This window comes from Eubalaena glacialis, chromosome 16, assembly GCF_028564815.1.
Source record: "Eubalaena glacialis isolate mEubGla1 chromosome 16, mEubGla1.1.hap2.+ XY, whole genome shotgun sequence".
Classification (NCBI taxonomy): Eukaryota; Metazoa; Chordata; class Mammalia; order Artiodactyla; family Balaenidae; genus Eubalaena; species Eubalaena glacialis.
In genome coordinates this window covers 37,621,880-37,648,075 of record NC_083731.1, presented here as the reverse complement: position 1 = coordinate 37,648,075, position 26,196 = coordinate 37,621,880, and the positions used below count along the sequence as shown (strand labels likewise).

Sequence of the window (26,196 nt, the reverse complement as noted above, 5' to 3'; positions counted from 1 at the left end):
GAAACACAAATACACACAACCATCAACAACACTACCAAAAGAAAATAAATCTCATTTTTTTCTTGCTAGTCATTGCTGCTGCTGGATACAATTGCTACCACCACTGGTCACTGTTGCTGCAGCTTTTGGAAATATGGCTATATAGGTGAGTTCTAAACTGCCCTTTTGCTTTCAAGTTATTTCCTGGAGACTTAAATTCTTAGTTAGCATCTTCATTTGTCTGTGACCTTAACACCAGGATAAGGAGAAAAATTAAATGTTCATCTTCAACTCTTTACTAGAAAAATTAGACCCCATCTCATACCAAGACTTCCAAAATTAGATGGAAGGGAGGGGTTTTCCCTCTAAAATAGCACATTTGTATCATTTAGAGCATCATAAAAAAAAAGTGTTTCCTTATTGTATGTTACTGAATGGAGACTACATATCACTCTATTAGTTGCAAAAAATGAACCAAACTTTTTTCTTTAAACTTATTAACAGCAATTTATTTGGTAAGTGAAGTTGAGAACCTTCAGGAAATCCTTTAACCTAAGTCAGCAAAGAATTCTAGACAATAGGCTCAGAGTCTAATTTGACCAGAAATTTAAAGTTAAATGAGTTGGGGTGGGGTGGGATAATCAGAAGGCTGGCATGGGGCCCGCCGGGGACTGGAAGCCTTGACAGTGTAGAGTTGGGAAGGGGAGAAACTCTTCCGCTCTGAGGCAAGGCACAGACAATTTGGCAAGGAAAGATGAGGGTGGAACACCAGCTGTCAAGGAACATGTTCAGAGAGGCCAGTTGAAGTGCATGCAATAGGGGACCGTTCAGGTAACTTGAGCCATGACACTAGGCATCAGTGAAATTTGAGGCCTCAGGCTGTTTGCAAGTGCTCGTGGTCTACCTGGGAGCTGCTGACACCTGTGAGTCTCTCCACACTCTCAGTGCAGTGGCTCAGGATATCCAGTACTTCACAGGTCATTCTGGCCACTCCCATGGCTCCACTTCCACGGGATGCCAGCGTGACCTTATTGGCTGATGTCAAAGGACCACTGGTATTTCCTGCCACCTGGGGCAACTTCTCTAGCAGCATCAGCTGAGCAGCCTCCTGGTCCAGCTGGAAAGTTACTGCTTTCTTGACAACCTGCTTAGATTTGGCCTGGGACTCTGGCTTCTAGGGCAAAGGCCTCGGTCTCCTCATGCATCCATACAGAAACGTCTTCTGCCTCTCTCTGTGTTATCAGCTGGGAATTATCTGTATTGACTAGGTGCTTCAGGCTTGCAGCGCTGGGCTCCCATTGTCCTCTTTTTTTTTTTCATTAGTGTTAATTTCTTTATTTACTGAAGTATGGTTAATGTACAATATTATATAAGTCACAGGCATACAATATAGTGATTCATGATTTTTAAAGGTTATACTCCATTTATAGTTACTACAAAATATTGGCTATATTCCCTGTGTTGTACAATACATACTTGTAGCTTATTTTACACATAATAATTTGTACATATTACTCACCTACCCCTATCCTGCCCCTGCCCTCTTCTCTCTCTTCACTGGTAACCACTAGTTTGTTCTCTCTATATATGTCTGCTTCTTTTTTGTTATATACACTAGTTTGTTGTAATTTTTAGATTCCTCATATAACTGATATCATACAGTATTTGCCTTTCTCTGCCTGACTTATTTCACTTAACATAACGCCCTTCAAGTCCATCCCTGATGTTGCAAATGGCAACATTTTATTCTTTTTATGGCTGAGTAGTATTCCATTGTGTGCGTGAGTGTCTGTGGGTGCGCATGTGTGTATGTGTGTATATATACCATATTTTTTTTTTAACTGGGCTGAAATTTATTGATTTATTTATTTTTTTTTAATATCTTTATTGGAGTATAATAGCTTTAAAACAGTGTGTTAGTTTCTGCTTTATAACAAAGCGAATCAGCTATACATATACATATATCCCCATATCTCCTCCCTCTTATGACTCCCTCCCACCCTCCTTGTCCCACCCCTCTAGGTGGTCACAAAGCACCGAGCTGATCTCCCTGTGCTATGTGGCTGCTTCCCACTAGCTATGTATTTTACATTTCATAGTGTATATATGTCCATGCCACTCTCACTTTATCGCAGATTACCCTTCCCCCTCCCCGTATACTCAAGTCCATTCTCTACCTCTGTGTCTTTATTCCTGTCCTGCCCCTAGGTTCTTCAGAACTTTTTTTCCCTCTTTTTTAGATTCCATACATACGTGTTAGCATACGGTGTTTGTTTTTCTCTTTCTGACTTTCTTCACTCTGTATGACAGTCTCTAGGTCCATCCACATCACTACAAATAACTCAATTTCATTTCTTTTTATGGCTGAGTAATATTCCATTGTATATATGTGCCACATCTTCTTTATCCATTCGTCTGTCAATGGACATATAGGTTGCTTCCATGTCCTGGCTATTGTAAATAGAGCGGCAGTGAACATTGTGGTAGATGACTGTTTTTGAATTATGGTTTTGAAATACGCCCAGTAGTGGGATTGCTGGGTCATATGGTAGTTCTATTTTTAGTTTTTTAAGGAACCTCCATACTGTTCTCCATAGTGGCTGTATAAATTTACATTCCCACCAACAGTGCCAGAGGGTTCCCTTTTCTCCATCGCCTCTCCAGCATTTATTGTTCATAGATATATTTATGATGGCCATTCTGACCAGTGTGCGGTGATACCTCATTGTATTTTTGATTTGCATTTCTCTAATGATTAGTGATGTTGAACATCCTTTCATGTGTTTGTTGGCAATCTGTATATCTTCTGTGGAGAAATGTCTATTTAGGTCTCCTGCTCATTTTTGGATTGGGTTGTTTGTTTTTTTGATATTGAGCTGCTGCATGAGCTGCTTGTAAATTTTGCAGATTAATCCTTTGTCAGTTGCTTCATTTGCAAATATTTTCTCCCATTCTGATGGCTGCCTTTTCATCTTGTTTATATTTTCGTTTCCTGTGCAAAAGCTTTTATGTTTCATTAGGCCCCATTTGTTTATTTTTGTTTGTATTTCCATTTCTCTAGGAGGTGGGTCTAAAAGGATCTTGCTGTGATTTACAAGAAAGAGTGTTCTTCCTATGTTTTCCTCTAAGAGTTTTATAGTGTCTGGCCTTACATTTAGGTCTTTAATCCATTTTGAGTTTATTTTGGTGTATGGTGTTAGGGAGTGTTCTAATTTCATTCTTTTACAGGTAGCTGTCCAGTTTTCCCAGCACCACTTATTGAAGAGACTGTCTTTTCTCCATTGTATATTCTTACCTCCTTTATCAAAAATAAAGTGACCATACGTGCATGGGTTTTTCTCTGGGCTTTCTATCCTGTTCCATTGATCTATATTTCTGTTTTTGTGCCAGTACCATACTGTCTTGATTACTGCAGCTTTGCAGTATAGCCTGAAGTCTGGGAGCTGGAGTCCTCCAGCTCCGTTTTTCTTTCTCAAGATTGATTTGAATATTCGGGGTCTTTTGTGTTTCCATACAAATGTGAAAGTTTTTGTTCTAGTTCTGTGAAAAATGCCAGTGGTAGTTTGATAGGGATTGCATTGAATCTGTAGATTGCTTTGGGTAGTAGAGTCATTTTCACAATGTTGATTCTTCCAGTCCAGGAACATGGTATATCTCTCCATCTATTTGTATCATATTTAATTTCTTTCATCAGTGTCTTATAGTTTTCTGCATACAGGTCATTTTTCTCCTTAGGTAGGATTATTCGTAGGTATTTTATTCTTTCTGTTGCAGTGGTAAAAGGGAGTGTTTCCTTAATTTCACTTTCAGATTTTTCATCATTAGTGTATAGGAATGCAAGAGATTTCTGTGCATTAACTTTGTATCCTGCTACGTTACCAAATTCATTGATTAGCTCTAGTAGTTTTCTGGTGACATATTTAGGATTCTCTATGTATAGTATCATGTCATCTACAAACCATGACAGCTTTACTTCTTCTTTTCTGATTTGGATTCCTTTTATTTCTTTTTCTTCTTTGATTGCTCTGGCTAAAACTTCCAAAACTATGTTGAATAATTGTGGTGAGAGTTGACAACCTTCTCTTGTTCATGATCTTAGAGAAATGGTTTCAGTTTTTCACCACTGAGAACAATGTTGGCTGTGGTCTTGTCACATATGGCCTTTATTATGTTGAGGTAAGTTCCCTCTATGCCTAATTTCTGGAGGGTTTTTATCATAAATGGGTGTTGAATTTTGTCAAAAGCTTTTTCTTCATCTGTTGAGATGATGATATGGTTTTTCTCCTTCAATTTGTTAATATGGTGTATCACATTGATTGATTTGCATATATTGAAGAATCCTTGTATTCCTGGGTTGAACCCCACTTGATCATGCTGCATGATCCTTTTAATGTGTTGTTGGATTCTGTTTGCTGGTAATTTGTTGAGGATTTTTGCATCTATGTTCATCAATGATATTGGCCTGTAGTTTTCTTTCCTTGTGACATCTTTGTCTGGTTTTGGTATCAGGGTGATGGTGACCTCATAGAATGAGTTTGGGTGTGTTTCTCCCTCTGCTATATTGTGGAAGAGTTTGAAAAGTATAGGTGTTAGCTCTTCTCTAAATGTTTGATAGAGTTCGCCTGTGAAGCCATCTGGTCTGGGGCGTTTGTTTGTTGGATGATTTTTATCACAGTTTCAATTTCGGTGCTTGTGATTGGTCTATTTATATTTTCTATTTCTTCCTGGTTCAGTCTCAGAGCGTTTTGCTTTTCTATGAATTTGTCCGTTTCTTCCAGGTTGTCCAATTTATTGGCATATAGTTGCTTGTAGTAATCTCTCATGATCCTTTGTATTTCTGCAGTGTCAGTTGTTACCTCTCCTTTTTCATTTGTAATTCTATTGATTTGAGTCTTCGCTCTTTTTTTCTTGATGAGTCTGGCTAATGGTTTATCAATTTTGTTTATCTTCTCAAAGATCCAGCTTTCAGTTTTATTTATCTTTTCTATTGTTTTCTTTATTTCTTTTTCATTTATCTCTGACCTGATCTTTATGATTTCTTTCCTTCTGCTAACTTTGGGGTTTTTTTGTTCTTTTTTCTCTAATTGCTTTCGGTGTAAAGTTAGATTGTTTATTTCAGATATTTCCTGTTTCTTGAGGTAGCATTGTATTGCTATATACTTCCCTCGTAGAACCTCTTTTGCTGCATCCCATAGGTTTTGCATCATCATGTTTTCATTGTCATTTCTTTCTAGGTATTTTTTGATTTCTTCAGTGATCTCTTGGTTATTTAGTAGTGTATTGTTTAGCCCCCATATGTTTATATTTTTAACAGATTTTTTACTGTAATTAATATCTAGTCTCATAGCATTGTGGTCGGAAAAGATACTTGATATGATTTCAGTTTTCTTAAATTTACCAAGGCTTGATTTGTGACCCAAAATATGATCTATCCTGGAGAATATTCCATGGGCACTTGAGAAGAAAGTTTATTCTGTTGTTTTTGGATTGCATGTCCTATAAACATTAGTTAAGTCCATCTTGTTTAATGTATCATTTAAAGCTTGTGTTTCCTTATTTATTTTCATTTTGGATGATCTTTCCAATGGTGAAACTGGGATGTTAAAGTCCCCTACTATGATTGTGTTACTGTCGTTTTCCCCTTTTATGGCTGTTAGTATTTGCCTTATGTATTGAGTTGCTCCTACATCGGGTGCATAAATATTTACAATTGTTATATCTTCTTCTTGGATTGATCCCTTGATCATTATGTAGTGTCCTTCTTTGTCTCTTGTAATAGTCTTTGTTTTAAAGTCTATTTTGTCTGATATAAGAATTGCTACTCCAGCTTTCTTTTGATTTCCATTTGCATGGAATATATTTTTCCATCCCCTCACTTTCAGTCTGTATGTGTCCCTAGGTCTGAAGTGGGTCTCTTGTAGACAGCATATATACAGCTCTTGTTTTTGCATCCATTCAGCCAGTCTATGTCTTTTGGTTGGAGCATTTAATCCATTTACATTTAAGGTAGTTATCGATATGTATGTTCCTCTTACCATTTTCTTAATTGTTTTGGGTTTGTTATTGTAGGTCTTTTCCTCCTCTTGTGTTTCCTGCCTAGAGAAGTTCCTTTAGCATTTGTTGCAAAGCTTGTTTGGTGGTGCTGAATTCTCTTAGCTTTTCCTTGTCTGTAAAGGTTTTAATTTCTCCTTCGAATCTGAATGAGATCCTTGCTGGGTAGAGTAATCTTGGTTTTTCCCTTTCATCACTTTAATTATTTCCTGCCACTCCCTTCTGGCTTGCAGAGTTTCTGTTGAAAGATCAGCTGTTAACCTTATGAGGATTCCCTTGTATATTATTTGTTGTTTTTTCCTTGTTGCTTTTAATATTTTTTCTTTGTATTTAATTTTTTATAGTTTGATTAATATGTGTCTTGGCATGTTTCTCCTTGGATTTATCCTGTGTAGGAATCTTTGCATTTCTGGACTTGATTGACTATTTCCTTTCCCATATTAGGGAAGTTTTCAACTATAATTCTTCAAATTTTCTCAGTCCCTTTCTTTTTCTTTTCTTCCTCTGGGACCCCTATAATTTGAATGTTGTTTCATTTAATGTGTCCCAGAGATATCTGAGACTGTCCTCAATTCTTTTCATTCTTTTTTCTTTATTCTGCTCTGTTTTTTCCCCTATTTTATCTTCCAGGTCACTTTTCCATTCTTCTGCCTCAGTTATACTGCTATTGATTCCTTCTAAGAGTTTTAAATTTCATTTATTGTGTTGGTCATCATTGTTTGTTTGCTCTTTAGTAATTCTAGGTCCCTGTTAAACATTTCCTGTATTTTCTCTACTCTATTTCCAAAATTTTGGCTCATCTTTACTATCATTACTCTGAATTCTTTTTCAGGTAGACTGCCTATTTCCTCTTCATTTGTTTGGTCTCGTGGGTTTTTGCCTTGCTCTTTCATCTGCTGTGTGTTTCTCTGTCTTCTCATTTTGCTTTACTTTCTGTTTTTGTGGTCTCCTTTTCACAGGCTGCAGGTTCATAGTTCCCGTTGTTTTCCGTGTCTGCCCCCAGTTGTTAAAGTTGGTTCAGTGGGTTGTGTAGACTTCCTGGTGGAGGGTACTGGTGCCTGTGTTCTGGTGGATGAGGCTGGATCTTGTCTTTCTAGTGGGGAGGACCACGTCTGGTGGTGTGTTTTGGGCTGTCCATGACCTCATTATGATTTTAGGCAGCCTCTCTGTTAATGGGTGAGTTTGTGTTCCTGTCTTGCTAGTTGTTTGGCATAGGATGCCCAACATTGTAGCTTGCTGGTCGTTGTGTGTAGCTGGGTCTTAACATTGAGATTGAGATTTCTGGGAGTGCTTTCACCATTTGATATTATGTGGAGCCGGGAGATCTCTGGTGGACGAATGTCCTGAACTCGGCTTTCCCACATCAGAGGCACAGGCCTGACACCTGGCTGGGGCACCAAGACCCTGTCAGCACACAGCCAGGTGAGTGGGGTGTTTCTTGTCTTTTGGGAAGTCTGAGGTCTTCTGCTAGAGTTCAGTAGGTGTTCTGTAGGAGTTATTCCACATGTAGATGTATTTCTGATGTATTTGTGGGGAGGAAGGTGATCGCCACATCTTACTTCTCCATCATCTTGAAGGTCTCCCTCACCACATCTTCTTTATTCATCCATTGATGGACACTTAGGTTGCTTCCATATTTTTGGCTATTGTAAATAATGCTGCTATGAACACTGGGGTGCATGTATCTTTTTGAAATAGTATTTTTGGTTTTTTTGGATATATACCCAGGAGTGGAATTGCAGGATCATATGGTAGTTCTATTTTTAGTTTTTTAAGAAACCTCCATACTCTTTTCCACAGTGGCTGCACCAATTTACATTCCCACCAAGTGTGTACAAGGGTTCCTTTTTCTCCCCTATTTGGCCAACATTTCATTTCTTATTTGTGTTCTGTCATCATTTGAATTAGCTTTACCAGGTCAATTTCTTTTATCCTATTTGAGCTAACTGGAAGTTTACTTTTTCATTCAAAGACTTTAACTAAGATTCTAGAAAGCATCTTCTGATATTGATTTCTTCCCTGCTTCCTACCCTTTTTTCAGTGTATAGGCTTCTTGTTACAAAAATACATCGTGAATTGAAAACAATATAAGGGAATCAATAAAGCACTTAAATGGGGAAAAAAACCCACACAAATATATTCTGAACTCGAATCTCTAGCTCTAGCAAGGCCATTTCCTGCTCCTGCACTGCCCCCTGCTGCGCTGCTCCATCACCTGCACCTGTGCCTCCTGCTCCTCCAGCTGCTGCTTAGTCTAGGCCACGTGAAGCTGATTGGCCAGGTCACCCTGTGCTCAGAGGGTGTTGACCTAGATGTCATACTTGGCCTTCTTCAGCTAGTTGTCCCTCTGCAACTTGGCCATCTCAATCTCACTCAAGTACTGAGCAGACACATTTGTCTGCCTGGTTTGGCCTTCGGACCCCAGTATCTCTTCACCTCCCCTCCTCAATCTGAGCATCTTTCTGGACTTGTGCTGTTTGAGCCTTCACTGAGGAGTGCAAATATCTGATCATCATGAATGTCCTTCAGGGTGTAGCTAACCACACTGATAAGTCTTACAGAATTCACAAAAAAATGGTTGTTGTTATTACAATAAAAAATTTAAAGTCTTATTCTTCTCATTGAAAGGTCTGTGTTCCAGTGAATAAATCCACCTTTAAACATGAGTTTCTTAGTTTTTCTATTACCCTGAAACAGAAACAGCTTAATTTAACTGATTTCAAATTTTTTCATTAATATGTTTTTCTTTTTAATTCAATCAAGATGATTTTTGTATGATAGCTCAGCATATTACTGTTTAATTTAGTGAACTGAATACTCTTTATACTTCTTTTGAGGTGCTTAATTATGTTATTATATTTTGGACATTCTGTGTGATAGATAAACAGCCACATTTTTAGTCTTCTTTGTTTCAGTTTAGTGTATGAGAAAAACCTTCCCCAGTAACATGATCGGATCCTCATTTTCTCTCTACACCTTGATATAAAATAACCACACATTCCAGAATGAAGAGCCTCCTGTTCCTCCTCTCTCTGCACTCATCTTGTACAGAGAAAAGCTATAATTTCTGACAATGTATAATAGTAGATTTGAAGGGGCCAGGGTAGGTCATTAATTGATAACTACAATGAGCTTTTGTACATAAGTAACACAACTTGATAAAAATCTGGGAGTAAATTACTCCGAACTAAAACACAGAAGTCAAAAAGTACATGAAATTAGTCAATGAGAGAAGAAGAGTATTCTTTTAAGTTTATTGATCTCATATGTAGAGGCTACAGTATATATCTTAGAAATAGTACTTCAGAGGTAATTAATATAAAATATTGTTCTCTTGTTCATTATTATCTTTGAGGTTTAGAAATTTTTCCTTGGAACAATAAGTGGTGAGATGTCAACAGATACATTTTTTATGCAACATTTTTATCCACTAACTATATTAGAAATACATAATTTATATATATATATATATATATTACAGTATCTGCTGAAGTCGCCTATACTACTAAAACAAACAGACAAAAACCATGAGTAAGTTCTACAAATCTAGAATGAAATACTAAGATGTAATATGTAATTGACTTTCCTGTACATATATTTACTAATGGAACAGGTAAAAATTTTTGGTAATTAATTAAAATGATGAAAGCCCTTAAGGGCATTTATTTAAATCAAGAAATTTAAAGTGTATTACTGTATTATGATTTCTCTGGTCTCTGTTTTCTGAATGTCTATTGATTAAATAACCTGATCATTTAATAAGTATTATTTTGCCCTTTTAGTGACACATAAAATAGCCACATGTGCTATTTGCTAACACAGAGATGATGCTAATCTGAATAAATACCCACAAAGATAGCCAGGAATAGAATTCAGGCAAACAAAATTTATCTCCCTATGATAATAATTATGCTCTCATAATTTGCAATAGCCCAAGGCCACTTTTTGATAACATGCTGAAATAATCCACTTAAGAATTCCCAAATTAGCCTACAAATCAACTTTTAACAAAAAACCTGCCATCATAATGGATCAGATAATAGCCCACACTGGGACTTTTGTATGCCCCACTTTCAGTCAGAACACATGTATTAAACTTTTCCTGTTGCAAGGAAGATGCTGTGAATTTAATTAAGGACCAGGGTATTACAACACAGCAATGTGTTTCAATTCTAATCTGATTTATTTCCAAAAAAAGCTGGACATTTGGTCTAGTGGTTGATTAGATTGGATCAAGTGGGAAAGTATTTTAATTACTCATTGTTTGATTTGCCTCCTTTCTTGGTGGTCAAAAAGCAATAACTATAATATTAATGATAATAAGTAATAATAATACAATATGGCTACCTTAGAAAAAATCATTTAGTATATATTTCAATATTGTTCTTATGTTTTATACAGTGAGAAACTAAAAATAAAATGCATTAGAGACAATAATATTTGAAATAAATAAGAAAAAATAAGAATATATCATTATCTCTTATTAAGAATCAAATACTAGAATTAAGATAATTAGAATATAAACCCTTATATTTAATAAGACTTTTAGGTAAAATATTCCTGTGAATAATGTTTTCTAATTGAAATAATGTGTATAATATATATTATTATTAGGGAAATCTCTATTTACAATCAAATAAGATAAAAAATTTATTGCCATTCTTTGAATAGCAGCAACTCAGGTTTTTTTTTTAATCTAAACAGTTTGCTGTTACATATTTTCATCAGAAAAAAAGAACTACGAAAAAAAACCAAAAAAACTAAAAAACAAAAACCAAAGCACATGCACAAAAAAGCCCACCTCAGTTGTTTACTTTTATTATGCACCATGCATTGTGTCATTAATAACCATCTAATGCTTGGCCAGGCAGCCAGGTTGGTCAAAAATTTAAACATATACTTTCAGTATGTGGATGTTTTTAGGCTCAGTGAAAGACACATTTTTTTACAAGAATGATTTAATGGGAAAACAAGATTTCTGTATCCACTTTTTTTCCTAAATTTTTTTCAATTTAAGATGTGTATCTATAACCTATACAGTTTATGTTGTTACATATTTATTTTATACACAAGTATGCTATTGAGCTCTAACAAGAGATTCTAATGACTTCTAATTTCCTCTACACGAAAAAAGTCTAATAAACTATGCTTTGAAATATTTCCCAGTTTCGTGAAATAAAGTTTCTGAAAGCCAATCGGTGCTTCTACCTAAAATAACTAGAAAAGCCAACAAAATACAGATCTGACCTGTTTGAAGGAGACAGAAAGCTAACAGTGCAGATCAAAATGAGAGGTGCAAAGGCATAGAGCATGAGAAATCTTGGAATAGTGACCTGGGTGCTATAACTGCTTCTACTCTAAGAGAATTTCCTAATTCTGATTAAAGCAGGAGGTTGAAGATCCAGATCATAACCCAGAGGGTAATACTGTGACTGGACAAAGATGCCACAAGAATTTCTGGTGAAGACTTGGGGATTTCAAAGACATAACTATTTCTCTCTTAATACATTTGTTAAAGCCTAAAGTTGCTTGAAATCATGACTAAAAACATTAGCAAAATGTCACTGACAAGCAAACAGGATATTTTTGAAAGCTTCATTAGGCATATACTAGAGTTAAAAAAAACACTAGAGCAATGGTCCACAAAATATAAGAGGATTATAGTTGAAAACCCTGGAAACCCAAAGACAAATCAAAGGTAAACCTAGATTTATAAGGATTGCAATCCAGACTCAATTCAAGACAGCCCATAATTAATGAGACTAGTAACCACTCTACTTTCCTAAAAGAAGGAAATGTTAATCATTTCCAAAGGAAGATAACAGTATCTGAAAATTCTAAAGACTTTTTTTTCCCAAATGTTACCATCGTCAAACTTTTCTAGGCTCACATATATACACACACATAAGCACAGAAACAGCATGGACCATTTGACTGGAAATGAAAGACAAAAAAAAATAGAATTATATTCACAGATGATTCAAGTATTGGGGTTACCTAACAAGGACTTAGAATAATTCTGATTAATATGTTCTAGAATATATAAAAATATGAAAAATAGAAAATTGCATAGATAATTTAACAGGAATCTATAAAGTGAATTTTTAAAAATCTAGATGTTCTAGAACATACAAAATTGAGAACTCTAAAATGAATTTAATAGTAGACTATATACAGCAAAAAATAAAGAGAGAGACAGAGTGGTGAATTGGAAGATAGGTCAATTGAAAGTGTCCAAATGGAAGCACAGACAATAGAAAAAGAAAGAGAGAGAGACAGAAACCATTTTTTTTTTTTTGCAAAATATAATCTACTACTCTTCAGCTAAATTTCTGTTAATAGGTGTTTTATTTCCTCATCCAACTCTCAATTTAACTGATACTTGGGGGTAATAAGGGATCTCATAGATCTGTACAACAGTTGTTTTTTTTTTGTCCAATTGCCTCCAGTGGAATGTCTATATTAATATAAAGACATAACCCAATGAATTGGTTTGATGCACAATACTTTGTTCTAAATGCTTACTTCTTTTGTTAGGTGTTATTTTGGTCAGAGGATAAGCAGCACCTGATGTAGAGCTGTATCTTCTCAGTTAGGATCCATTTGCAGCCACTTCAGGCTACTGTTAACTATTTCCTGATTCATCTTTACATCATTTCTTTATTATTTCTGAACAGCATTTTACGGCATCAGCATCTTTAGTTTGTGGCTAAGCCCACAAACTTATATAGCCCAAGCACCACTGTGCTTCTCATTTCATATATACAAATAACAACCTCCAAGGATCAGAAGGAAATCCTCCTTTGAATTCTAAACCCCAACTGAATAAGCAACTGTTTTTTTCTTTCCTGGGGTTGGAAGAAGCTACATGATCAAATTTAATTCCCCTCACATATTCTGCACAGTAATTTCTGTGATTGGATTCCCTTTGGAGTGTTGTTTTAATTTATCTAACTAAGGAGGGTTCATTTGCTTGGCCATAAGAAAGAATTCTTTGGTCATGTCACATGCTCTTAAATATTCAAATATCACCTCCTGGGGACAATATTTAAGTTTTCCTGTACAGCCACATATACTTCCCTAATTCTGCCTATTCAAAGTCTTATTCTTCAACTTCTGTAGTCAAATGGTGGTAGATTACCAATTTAAATATGGAAATAAGATTTGGAAGCTTCCATTGTTAAACTAGCTTGCTTTGTTTAATAAACATAAGTTTTAGACCATTCTGCCAACAAGATTATGAAGTCCTCTGGGATTCTATTGGTTCCAAAAGGTGAGCTACAACCACCTCATGGATAAAATATGTCCCCCTAAAATCATCATTAATGATATATTCGTATATTATTATAATATATCCCTAATTGTGTTGCTTGCACTGCAATTGTCTGCAAGTCTCTCAGAAACCACTTTTTGCTCTGAAACTTTCACAGATTCAGATTTATTTCTGGTAACTTTTGTGTAGATGTTAACAAGATCCTCATGTGATATATATGTGTCTACCAAAATCCAAAAAGCCTCCTATAGTGTTGTAGCACTTTATTGTTAGAAGAATGAAGTAAAACAGTTTGTACACTGTATTGTTTATGGAATGTCTTCTGTGACCCATGCTCAAGCTATTCCTAATAATTTAACAAATTAATCTGGTCCTGTATTTTAGATGGTATAATTAACCATTAGTCATGTATCCCACTGCATATTGTACATATGTTATAACAATTAGTCATATACTTTATTCTATTTCCCAAAATTTCTTGGCTATCTTTTCTGAAAAAGGTAATGCTATTTTATAATCAATGTAGTGAATCAACTTACTTTTGATGGCAATCAAGTCTATGCCTCATTTCATCAGGTCATTAACAGCATACTGGAAAATTCAGACACCCTATGAGAAGAGCAGTGAATAATCTCCTCAGATGTTTCCACCAAAAATCAATCAATCAATCTAGAGATAAAGTAAAAAAAATAATGAAAGAAAGAAAGAGAGAGAGAGAGAGAGAGGGACAGATAGGACAAAGCAAGGAAAGAAAGGAAAAAAATTTTAAAAATTTAAAAGGAATATGTGCTTAGCTTTCTTCAAAATTGAGATAGAACATAAAAGGAAACCTTAGCCAACTCTACAACATCCTAACAGTCAGTTTTATACTTTAGCTTGTCATCATAGCAGGCAGCAGATGCTATTAGAGAAACTATGTAATTCAAGTCATAAGAGTGAGCATTTACTTTTCAGGAACTATCTAGTTTTCCTAGAGGGCAGTGGGAACTCTTGTAAGTGGAGATATTTTGAATCTAGTATGCCTACTTCTGCTATTCTTCTTTGAATACAAAATTTCTGCTTTCAAAAATTCCAAAAAGTTTTTATTTAGCACAATAATAAAACAAAGTTTAGACTTGCCCAATATCCAACTATAAGTATTCAATGATGATTTATTGCATTTACGATCTCATTCATTCCAATTATGTCTTCTGGTACTGGTGACGTTACCACACCATGGTACAGGATAATCTATATTTTCACCATAACATTGGTGACAGCTGCCATAGTATGAATTTACATTCCAGGTTTCAGTTTTAACCATCAGATCATATCCCCTTGTCTTCCAGTATATGGTGTATCAATATCTATTCCCACAAAAAGTTTTCTTCTCTACCCAGCCTGTTTAACTTTAATTATAGTGTACAACCTTGGGGCCCTTGCTGGAAATTTAATGAAATTATATTGATCCTCAAATCATATCATTCATCCTCTATTACTACCACATTGAAAGACTAAGTTTCTTCAGTACCCTGTTCTAATATCTTGGTGTGTGTTGTGTGTGTGTGTGTGTGTGTGTGGTTTCTCCTTTAATGTGATTGAATTTAAATGTATCTGAGATGAGATAAAGGGAACATATTCGGCAGGTTCTTTTAGCTGCTGTGTTGCCTGCCAGGGGTTGGTTTTCCTCCATCCAGATGGCAATAATGTGCCACTAGCTTTTTGTAGCAATCACATCAATCTCCTCCTTTTTAATCATTTCATTATTGATTAAATATATGTTGCCCCTCAATTTAGCATTCTTATTTCCATTATCATTATTTTTGCAGCAACCATTCTCCTTTTAAATGACTCAAACATCGTTAATACCCTTAAAGACCATGTTTTCATAGTAAATAGCAGGTTGGCCCAGGTTCTAGTATGGTCTCTTGCTCTCTTAAAAGGGGAGTTGAATAAAGGTCCATGCATGGGGTGATGGCTACTGATACCATAGCTTCTACCACTGGTTAGATCAGAGGCATATGATTTGTCTTGCCTCATTACTCATCACTGCACATTCCATCTTATGTAATTGGTAGCTACAATTGTGTTACTATTGTAACAAATTACCAAAACTTAGTGTCTTAAAACTATGCTTATTATCTTACAGTTCTGAAGTCAGAAAAGCAAAATGGGGTTTATTTGGCCAAATTCAAGATATCAGTAGAGCTATACAGTAAGTCCCCTAAATACAAACCTTCAAGTTGTGAACTTACAAAGATGTGAACATGCGTTCATATGTCCAATCACATAAGTTAGTTAACGTGTCTGGTGTACTTGTCACGTGTGTGCATCCCCTACAAGTCGTTGTGCTTTTGTGTAGTTTACTGTAATGTACTGTACTATATAGAGTACAGTAACACAGTATCTTTATTTCAAGCCCAGGATGTCTGGAAGCAAGCATAAAAGCAGCGGTGATATTGATAAGATACTGATAAGATACTGATAAGAAGCGCCAAGCAGTGATGATGGAAACAAAAGTGAAAATAATTGAGACAGTGGAGCCATGCAAAAAGATAGCTTGCCCTCTATCTCCTATTGCTGATGATCCTTCAGCTCTACTATCTCCCACCTCCTCTCCCTCCTCCAGTCAGTAACTCTTCTCGCCTGCTCACTCAATGCCAATCCCTGTATGCCAGCTGTTGTACTGTACTACTGTATTTTTCAAGGTACTGTACTGTAAGACTATAAATGTTTTCTATATTTTTGTGTTTGTTTTTTATGTATTATTTGTGTGAAAAGTATTATAAACCTATTACAGTACAGTACTATTTAGCCAATTATTTTAGTTGGGTACCTAGGCTAACTTTGCTGGACTTACGAACAAATTGAACTTACGAACGTGCTCTCGAAATGGAACTCATTCGTATGTAGGGGACTTACTGTACTCCTTCAGGAGGCTCTAGGGGAGAATCTATTTACTTCCTTTTTCCAGCACTGGAAGCTGCCTGCATTCCTTAGCTCATGGCCGCTTCACTCCAATTGACATCTGCTTCTATCATCATATTTCTTTCTCTGATTCTGACCCCCCCGCCTTCCTCTAATAAAAACCCTTGTGATGACATTATTTCCACTCAGATAATTCAGGAAAATCTCAAGGTTCTTAATTTAATCTGCAGATGCTTTTGCCATACAAGGTAACATATCCACAGATTTAGGAAACTATAGAAAAGGCACCTTGTGGGGGAGGAATGTTATTCTTCTTGTCACAGTTTCAAATATGTCTCAACCTTCTCTTTGCTTGATTTTGTTTACTTTGCCTTCCATGTCAGTGGATGTATTACCACTTAAGAGACTGGCAGCACCAAAAAATAATATCTCAGAGCCATTTTCTACTTTTTATGCCCCCCTTTATTTGCAGTCTACCTGCAATGCCCATTCTGCTTTTTAAGGAGTAGTGGTCATAGGTTTGGATGGGCAATCAGATTCATGAGAGTAAATAGGCTTCTCTCCATATCAAGTGTACTTAGCTAAAAGCTAAGAATATCAATATTCTCTGAGGGTGAGGTAACCAACATAGAATAGCTAAAGTCTAAGACCTATAGTGGCTATTTCCAAAGACCCAGATATCCTACAGTCTAGATGTGTGTAATTATGAGAGATTAACATAACTTGAGGAAGAGGTCCGCTCAAAGAAGCCATGGTTTCCTTTCAGCGATTTTCCTTAGCAGCTCACATTATTCTCTCAAGGCTATGTTACTAGCTAGTTGCAAAATTCTCAAGGGATACATAATAATGTCCATTTTCTAGTGCAGCTGCATCTCACCATATCCAGTTATTCATTACTTGATAAACAACATTGACAATGAGATAGAGATGCTAATTCAGTACATAGCCCTGGGCTGGATTCTCATTTATCATTGAGCCAATACAATCAAATTCCTAATAGTTCTCTGAGTTGATGTTTTAAGATAGATTGTCAAGAATTGACTCCTCAGATATCCTTGATGCTGGAGGAAAAACTACCAAAACAGTTATACCCTTTCCTTCTAGTATCTTTCAGCAGATTTTGGAAATGTGTGTTCATTATCAATTCAAATATTGGCTTTCTGTATTCTCTCTCCTCACATTCTTGAATTTCAATTACCCATGTTTTAGACTTTCACTGATTTCCACAATTCTCTAGTCTCCTCTCTCTCTCTCTCCTATCTTACATGTTCTACATTAAAAAAATATTTTAAATATTTTATTGAAGTTAGTTGATTTACAATGTTGTGTTAATTTCTGCTGTACAGCAAGGTGATTCAGTTAAATATATATATATATATATATATATATATTTATTTATTTATTATTTTTCATATTCTTTTCCATTATGGTTTATCACAGGATATTGAATATAGTTCCATGTGCTACACAGTATGACCTTGTTGTTTATCTATCCTATATATATTAGTTTGCATCTGCTAACCCCAAATTCCCACTCCATCCTTCCCCCACAACCCCTTATAAGTTCTACTTTTGCTGTTATTGACACTCCTTTCACTGAGAGGTGGGGTCTATATCCCCCTCAACTGAATCTGAGGTTGGCCTTGTGGATTGCTTAGAACAGCGGTCCCCATCTTTTTTGGCACCAGGGACCGGTTTTGTGGAAGACAATTTTTCCACGGACTGGGGACAGGTGTTTCAGGCGGTAATGCTAGCGATGGGGCGGATGGTTCAGGCGGTAATGGGAGCGATGGGGGGAATGGTTCAGGTGGTAATGGCAGCGATAGGGAAGAGCAGATGAAGCTTTGCTTGCTCACCCGCCTACTGCTCATCTTCTGCTGTGCGGCCTGGCTCCTAACAGGCCGTGGACCACTACTTGTCTGCAGCCCCGGTGGTTGGCGACCCCTGGTTTAGACCCTTGGAGTATGGCAAAAGGGATACTCTGTGGCTTTTCAGGACAAATCATAAAAAGTACACAGATTCTACCTTCCTCACTCTAAAGATATTTCTCCTGGGAACCCAACCACCATCCTATGAGGAAGACAACTTGTGGAGTCTACATGTATAGGCCCAGGTGGTAGGTTAACAAGGTCCTTCCCACTGTCAGCCAGCATCTTCCTTTAAACATGTGAGTTAGAGAGCTTTCAGATGATTTCAGCCTCCAGGCTTGGAGTCTTCCCTCTCAGGCCTCAGATATCATGGAGCAGTGATAAACGATCTCCATTATGGCCTTTCTGAATTCTTAACCAGTGTTATTCAGGAGCATAATAGATAACTGTTTTATGCTGAAATTTGCTCACAGTCTTGAGGTAAACTTTGAAGTAATTTGCTACACAGCCATAATAACTAGAATAGGAGATGGTAAGAGAATGAAGGGCTGGCTGCCTCAACTGGATGAATGTGTACTTCATCTGAATGTGAGAAATGGTGAATAGCAAATTCTTTGGAAAGGTGTCATAAGTGTTGGTGGGAGTGGAGACCTGTGTTGGGGGAATCATGGGATCATAAAATTTTCTCTGTCTCCTACATCACAAAATATTTGCCATTACCTTGGCAGATACAATTACACCAGGAGAGGGACTGCACTTATTATCCAGCAGAAGAAGACTTTTTCTCAGGACACTATTTTAATTTCTCAGAATAAAACAAGAGTAGGCTGAAGAGTGACCTTCCTTCAGAGCTTAAACTAGAATTGATGATATGTGCATCCAGCTTCCTAGTGGTAAAGGCAATCACATTATATTTTAATTTCCTAATACTACTCCTTCCAGAGTCCAAACCAAAAAGAAAACTCTGGTAGGTCTATTCCTGAAACTTGCGTTGTGGATAGCCAGTACAGATGGCTTAATCAGAGACTCTCATTCAGAATGCCAAGTCTGTATAATGATAGGTAAAAAATAGAAAATTAGGGGAAGTTGTCACAGAAAGTAAGGAAGCCCATAAATGGAGAATGAGGCTGAGAAAGGATACCGTCACTCTCTTCAAAGCGCTCATATCAGAATAAGAGAATATTCAGAGTTGTTTCTCTCAGTTGTGGTGCCAGTTCATGGCCAGTTCTCAAAGACACCCCTGATTTGTTATCCTTTTAGAAGAACTGAATGGATTCAAGCTATGAAGTTTACCCAACAAGTATACTTTGATGATTTGAAGGAAAGACATCAATCTGTGTCCAGCGATATTCCACTTGAATATAGCAGTGTAGAAATTTTCATTTAGGTTACATTTTTATTATTTTTATAATGTTGGTTCTTATTCAGCCTGGAGATAAATCTTCCCTCTAAGCTTGATTGGATTTACTCTGACTGGCAGATGACATCTGATGCATGTGTTGCTGTGAATCAGAATGACATTCTGTTCAGACAATTTTATAGGTATGAAGGACAACACATTTTCTGGGGGACATAATTCTAATAGGCAAATACATTATACTTAAATTGCTTCAATGCCACAAGTATTCAATGGACACAGCACCTGTAGAGGCTTAATCAACATGGGCCCCGATTCATAAGAGGGCCTTAGGGATCTTGGGAACTAGGCTGAATGTGTGGATCCAAAGGACAATTTATTATCTAGAGGTTTGGGCACAATGATGATGACAAGGTAAGTCCAGGAAGGAGACCTTAATGTCATTCACTTCTAGAAAATTGAACATGTTTGGTAGTTAACCTAGTAAGCTGATAAAGCTAAATGCAACTATTTCAAATCTAATAAGGCATTAATCTCTTTGAAAATCTTGGAGAGGGTGTATATTTTCATTAAAAAAAGATTTTTTTTTAACAAGCATGTTAACTTCAACGTGCTCTGATGTGTTTAAAAAACATGGCTGGGAGGGCTGGAGGCTCAGGATAATGAGGTCAATGTTGGGGAATCCTATGGTCTTATGGTCTTATCTATCATTAGATAATGCAAAATCATCACTACCATTGTTTTATTTACTGCTACATATTCTTGGCCACTGTGCCTGGAACTTCTATTTTCTCTGGTACAATTATTTGGAACAGCCAGATTAAGGAATGACATGTTGACTCCATTTAAGGTAGGTGGGTGACTTTGGAAACATGCATCAAAGAAAACATTGTCTTTGTAGCTTGGTTATAGTTATATTCCAGATAAGATGGAACTTAGAGTTTACAGAGCAGTGATCTCTAAGGTTTCTAAGTTAGGAAAAATAGAGTATATGACAAAGAATATTTTTGCTTAGTTTTTTCTCCAAGAAGAAATAAAACAATGAAATTAATAGTAACTAATATGTGGTATGTTAATCATTATATTAATACTTATTCAACAGCTCTATAGGGTAACAAAATTATTTATGGTCCAAATGTATAGTCAAATAAGAATATAAGTCTAGAGAAAATGATCCTCCAGGAAAACATATATTTTAAATAGTTCACTTAAAATTCAAACTGATATATTATACATGGAGACTAATAATAGAAGGAGGAAGAAATAAATTTAGTTTTGGGAAAGTAACACACAGTTAAATGCTTCTATCAACATCTGTAGAAATTTGCAAATAATAGTAGGTAAAATTTTATGAAAAATAGACCAGTTAGTAAAGGAATATCAGAAATCTCATCAGGGATATCTTTAATGTGTTTGAGGCTAAAATTCTAATTTTGTAGACTTTTTTTCCTTTAAGAATTGTTTTTAACTGGAGAAACTATAGCAAGGATAGCAAGGATTGGGGTGGAGGTAAACTGGAAAAAATGGATTAAAAGAAGGTTCTAAGATCTTTATTCTAGTTTCAGATGCGAGAAGATTTTGCCCATGTTCGTATACATTGTATAGCCTTTACTCATGGAATTACTCAGGGTTGACCTAAATCTACTTTATCCAAGACAAGGGAAACTCTGAACAAAGACTATATGCAAATCCAACCATTGTTAATTCCTTGTTGATATTTTTTATTGAGTAATGAGTAACTGGGAAGGATGAGATGCAGCTTGCCTGGGGCAAGGAAGCAAGTCACAGTTCCCCAAGTGGGCTATGTGACTAAGCCAAAAGGATCTTATGTGGATGGGTTTCTGGAGCTGAGATTGTCTACCAACAATCAGTATTGTAAACACCCACATCCAATATAGAAAGACTGGGACGTCAGACGCTATGCATGGGAGTCAGAAGATCGTTTCTGTGCTGTTACTGAACATTCTTTGATGTTTCCTCTTTTGTATCTTTTCTTAAAGCTCAGTAAATGTGGTGTCAGATGAAACTATTGTTTTTTTGAATTGTATAGTCAAGCTGAATTGAATACTACTGCTGTTAATAGAGCAGAATGGGCTGTGTGATCAATCCATGGAATAAAGATTGTCTACAAGTCATAAATCAAATAATTACAAAAATATAAAGACATTATAGCAAGACAACCAGAAATCAAGACACCATCTTAAAACAACTCAAAAAAATATATACATCACTGTCAAAGGAGATGTGACATGACTGACAGCAGAGTTTTCAAGAATATCGACATTTATTTCAAGTAACATAGATCATCTACAAAAAGTGATTATATTTGCTAGTCCATAAAGCAAGTACCAACAAATTTCACCATATTATAATTATTCACAGTATGATATCTGACCAAATTGACCATAGACTGGTCAATAAACCAGTCGCAACAAGGTTCAAAGCACTGAAATCATGCAGAACATTATATATTGTCATATAATTTCAAAAAGAAAAGTAACAGCTGATATTTTAGTCATTTAGTTAAATTGATATGGGGGAATACTTTGTCATGATGGAAATATTCTTAAACTAGATTGCAGGGACATTTGTGCACTATGTATATAAACTCAATTCTTATAGCTATAAGGACATTTTTCAGGTCAGTTAAGCCCTCAATTCCCCAAACATGGTTTTACTCTGAGTTCATTAAGTGTTGAAACTTAAATTTACTTACAATGTGATTTTAAATATGTAAGTGTCTAGAGTGGATAGAATACTTTATTGATAAATAAAATGTAGTATCAAGTTTAGAAATATTGATGACATAAACAAGCAGAGTTTTTTCCAGAATTAGTAATATGCTTAATAGTTTTACATGTCTTATTATAATGGATGATATCAATCATTTAAATTGAAATAATTGCCATTATTTGAGTACATTTAGTTAAATTTAGAAATAATTATTGTCCTTTTAACTTTTTATTATGGAATTTTTTTCTTTCAAACTTAATAATAGAATAAGAGAGAAAAGTCAGTAAGATCATTTTTAAGAATAAGATTTATTCAGAATGATGCAACATAAGAATGATTCCAAAGGAGAATTCTACTTTGAAAAAGTATAGATTTAGCAAAAGGGATCTGCAAAATTTCAAATAATTTTGAGAATAGGCAATCAAAAGAGAATCTTAGAAAATAAAGAAATTATTCCTGTAGATTAGCCGTCTCTGGGTGTTCGGATAGTAATATGGGTTTAGAGAAAAAAGATAGGGAGGAACAGCAGAGTTGATGCTATTTTAGAGCAAGTGTGACAGGTTTTCAATTCTCTAGGGACTCTTGTCAGAGACAAAAAATATAGCAAACCCCAGCTACACATCAACAACTTTAACAATTATTACCAATTCGACAGTTTTTTTTTCATTTGTATTCACCTACACATTTATGTATTTAGTTATATATATATATATATATATATATATATATATATAGTGTATCATTCATTCATTTGCCTATTTCATTTAATTACCTTATTTAGTTAGGTCATCTATTTATTTTTGTTGGAGTATTTACAAAATATATCAGCAGAATAATATTCAATTGGCTAAGACTAAGTCTCTGAAAGGTAAGAGATTTTGTTTAAACATACACTCTGTGCCATTATCATACACGAAATTACTAAAATAATTTGTTAATATCATCAATATCCAGTTCATAATCACAGCTCTTATTATATAAAAAAGTATGTCTGAATTAGGATATGAGAAAGAAGTCTACATATTAAAATTAAATTATATGTATATATTAAATCATTTTTATTTTCTAATAATCCCTCTTCTTTTATTTTCCAAAGCCATTAATTGTTGAAGAATCAGGCCATTGATATTGTAAAAGTCCCCACTTTATTAATAATAAGCTAATTAAAAAGTAAAATTTTTTTGAAAGATGTAAACATCCATTATACAACGTATATCTAATGATGTCACAGAGCTTTACTAAAATTATAACAAAAGAATCTACTGAATTTTAGTACAGAATGTTTTATAAAGTAGCAATAATGCACTAATAGCCTCTGAGGTATATCAAGGAGCAAAAAGAAGCTCACGTGTAAAACTAAGCTACTGAGATTCAACTATTTGCAGTTATTGTCATTACACAACCAGATAAGAAATAATTGTCAACACTGCCAAAATTTAAAAATATTATATGAATTAATAAGGGAAACATATTACTATCATTCACAAAGAAAGGATTATTAGTTACTTTTACTGTACAAATTCTGTTTAAATTCAATATAAAAATCAGATTAACAAAAGCAGGGAAATTAGAAGATTTCACATAACATTGGAGGTAATATTTAGAAGATCTGTAGAATTCTAATTATGACAATATAAAATGTCAGCTTCATGCTAAATATTTATATAAATTAGGAGTCCTTCAAGTGTTCTGAAAATATTGAACTTTTCCTTGTATAAAGAAGTAGAAATATTTTAAGGATATAGCTTAGTACCTAACTATTTTATGGACTTTAAACAGGGTAGCCATATATTTTATTGTCCAAATCAAGATCAACTATCATTTTATAAAGTTTTATAAGATGACCATATGGTTTGTTATCTAGTGATTGATTGTGCAAGGGAATATTCCCTTAGATTTAAGAAAAAACTATAAATTATATTCTTAATTTGTTTTCAGTCTTTTAAATTGAGCTAAATCTTCACATTCCTAAATTAACCATTTTAACAAGAACAATTCAGTGCCACTTAATACACTCAAAATGGTGTGTAACTACCATTTCTACCTAATCCCAAAACAGTTTTATCATCTCAAAAGGAAACCCTATACCCATTAAGCACTTGATCACCAGCCCCTTCCTCCAACCCCCAGAGGTCACCATTTGAACACGTGGAAATAGTATGAATTCTTGTAGAAATTATTTCCTAACATAGGAAATGTTTGAAAGAATATTATACATTTAAAATAATTATATGATAACAAGGAAAATAAGAATTTTGCAAACTGTGTAAAAGATACCGCATAATGATACGCATTATGATGCTTAACAAGGTGAGAAAACTCTAAGAATTTTGCCTCAGTTTTATAAAAATGTACCATTTGGTGATAAATGATTTAGGTAAGCATCCACATTAATGTATTTGTTATAAACTTACTAATTGGAATATATATGTATATGTATATCTATAAATATGCTATAATTTACCAATGGTTTTCATTAGTATTCTCTTACTTGATGTCCACAGTAATCATCTGTGGTAGTTGTGACACTTTCATTTTTGATATCAAAGTTTATTCAGGGACATATCCAAGGACACACATATAGGGGGTGGTGAAATAGGGACTAAATTCTAGATACCCTGCCTTAAATTTAGTGATCTTTGACTACAGTATAGTATACTTGGTATGTGCATATGTAGTATATACTTGTGTGTGTTTTCCAGCAGTTTAAACTGGAAAATTAAGCTTCATATGCATATTGATGCATATGAAATATGCAAATAACTACAACAAATGCATCAGTACAGGGAGCTCCCTAAGTTATCACCACACCACTTTGTGAAATACTTGAAAAATAATGAAAATCTGGATCATTATTTTGTGTCACAATGTTATATTCAAGTGTCTCCTTTAAAATTCATATGGAATTTCTGAAAAAAAAAATTTGAAAAGAGTTAACACTTAGCGGGTATGAAATTGTTAGAATTTACTTCTTAAACATATAATCCAGTAAAAAAACATGTCCTTAGAGAAATGACCTTAGGATGGCCAAAGTCCAAAGCAAGGAGAATAGTATATGTGGATGGGCACTGGAGTGGAATGACCGGGGTAACTGAGAGCAATTTTGGGACTCGACAGAGTCACCTATACTTGTCATAATCAATTCCTCCTATTAATTTCATCTCTAAATCTTCTCTCATTCAGATTTCACAATAATACCATTGAAATTGCAACTCTAAAAATCACAAATGATCTCTATGTTGCTAAGTCCAATAATCAGTTTTAGCCCTTGTGTCCTCATCTTGATTTAACTATTAGCCATATATGAACAGGGTGGCCAGAAGGGTCTTTTTAGAAATCTTAATTATATAATGTAACTTATTGTTTAATTTCTTGCAATGGCTTTACATTTTACTGAGAGTAGTAAACAAAACAATATTAGGTCCTACATAATTTAGCCCATGTTTACCATTCTGGTCTCATTTCCTAATACTTTCTTCCCTTGTTCACTCAATTCCAGACACAGTACACTCTGTTTTTCCTTGAATGGAGCAAGCATACCTTATAAAAAGTGTTGAACTTGGTGACCCCTTGGTCTGGAACACACTTCCCGTATGTATCTGCATGGCCGATGTCTCACTTCCTTCAGTCTTTGCTGGGTTTTAATATTCTCTACAGGACCTTCCCCAGTCACAGAATTTAAAAGGACACCCTTTTTCTTAACCATCAATATTATTTATTACCTTTTTCAGATGAGTTTTTTTCCATGGTACTTGTCACCACCTAATATTTTCTGCATTTTACTCACTTGTGTATTGTCTGTCTGTCTCTGCTAGAACGTGATCATCATGAAGACAAGGATAAGTCTTCAATATGCAGTGCTCTATCCCCAGAACCTGTAACTATTTTGACATATAATATGCATCAATTTATCTTAATTAAATAATGAATAAACTGGGCCTGTGCATAAGGAGTGAAGAAAGAAAGAAAACAACATAAAAGCCATCTGCTACAATCATAATCTTGTCTAGAATTGATCCATTGTTCAA

General features: G+C 35.1%; 1 pseudogene; it reads right to left on the bottom strand.

Moving 5' to 3' along the window:
* Positions 1-853: 853 nt before the first annotated feature.
* On the bottom strand, positions 854-25,773 carry LOC133076349 (flotillin-1-like; annotated as a pseudogene).
* Positions 25,774-26,196: the final 423 nt, after the last annotated feature.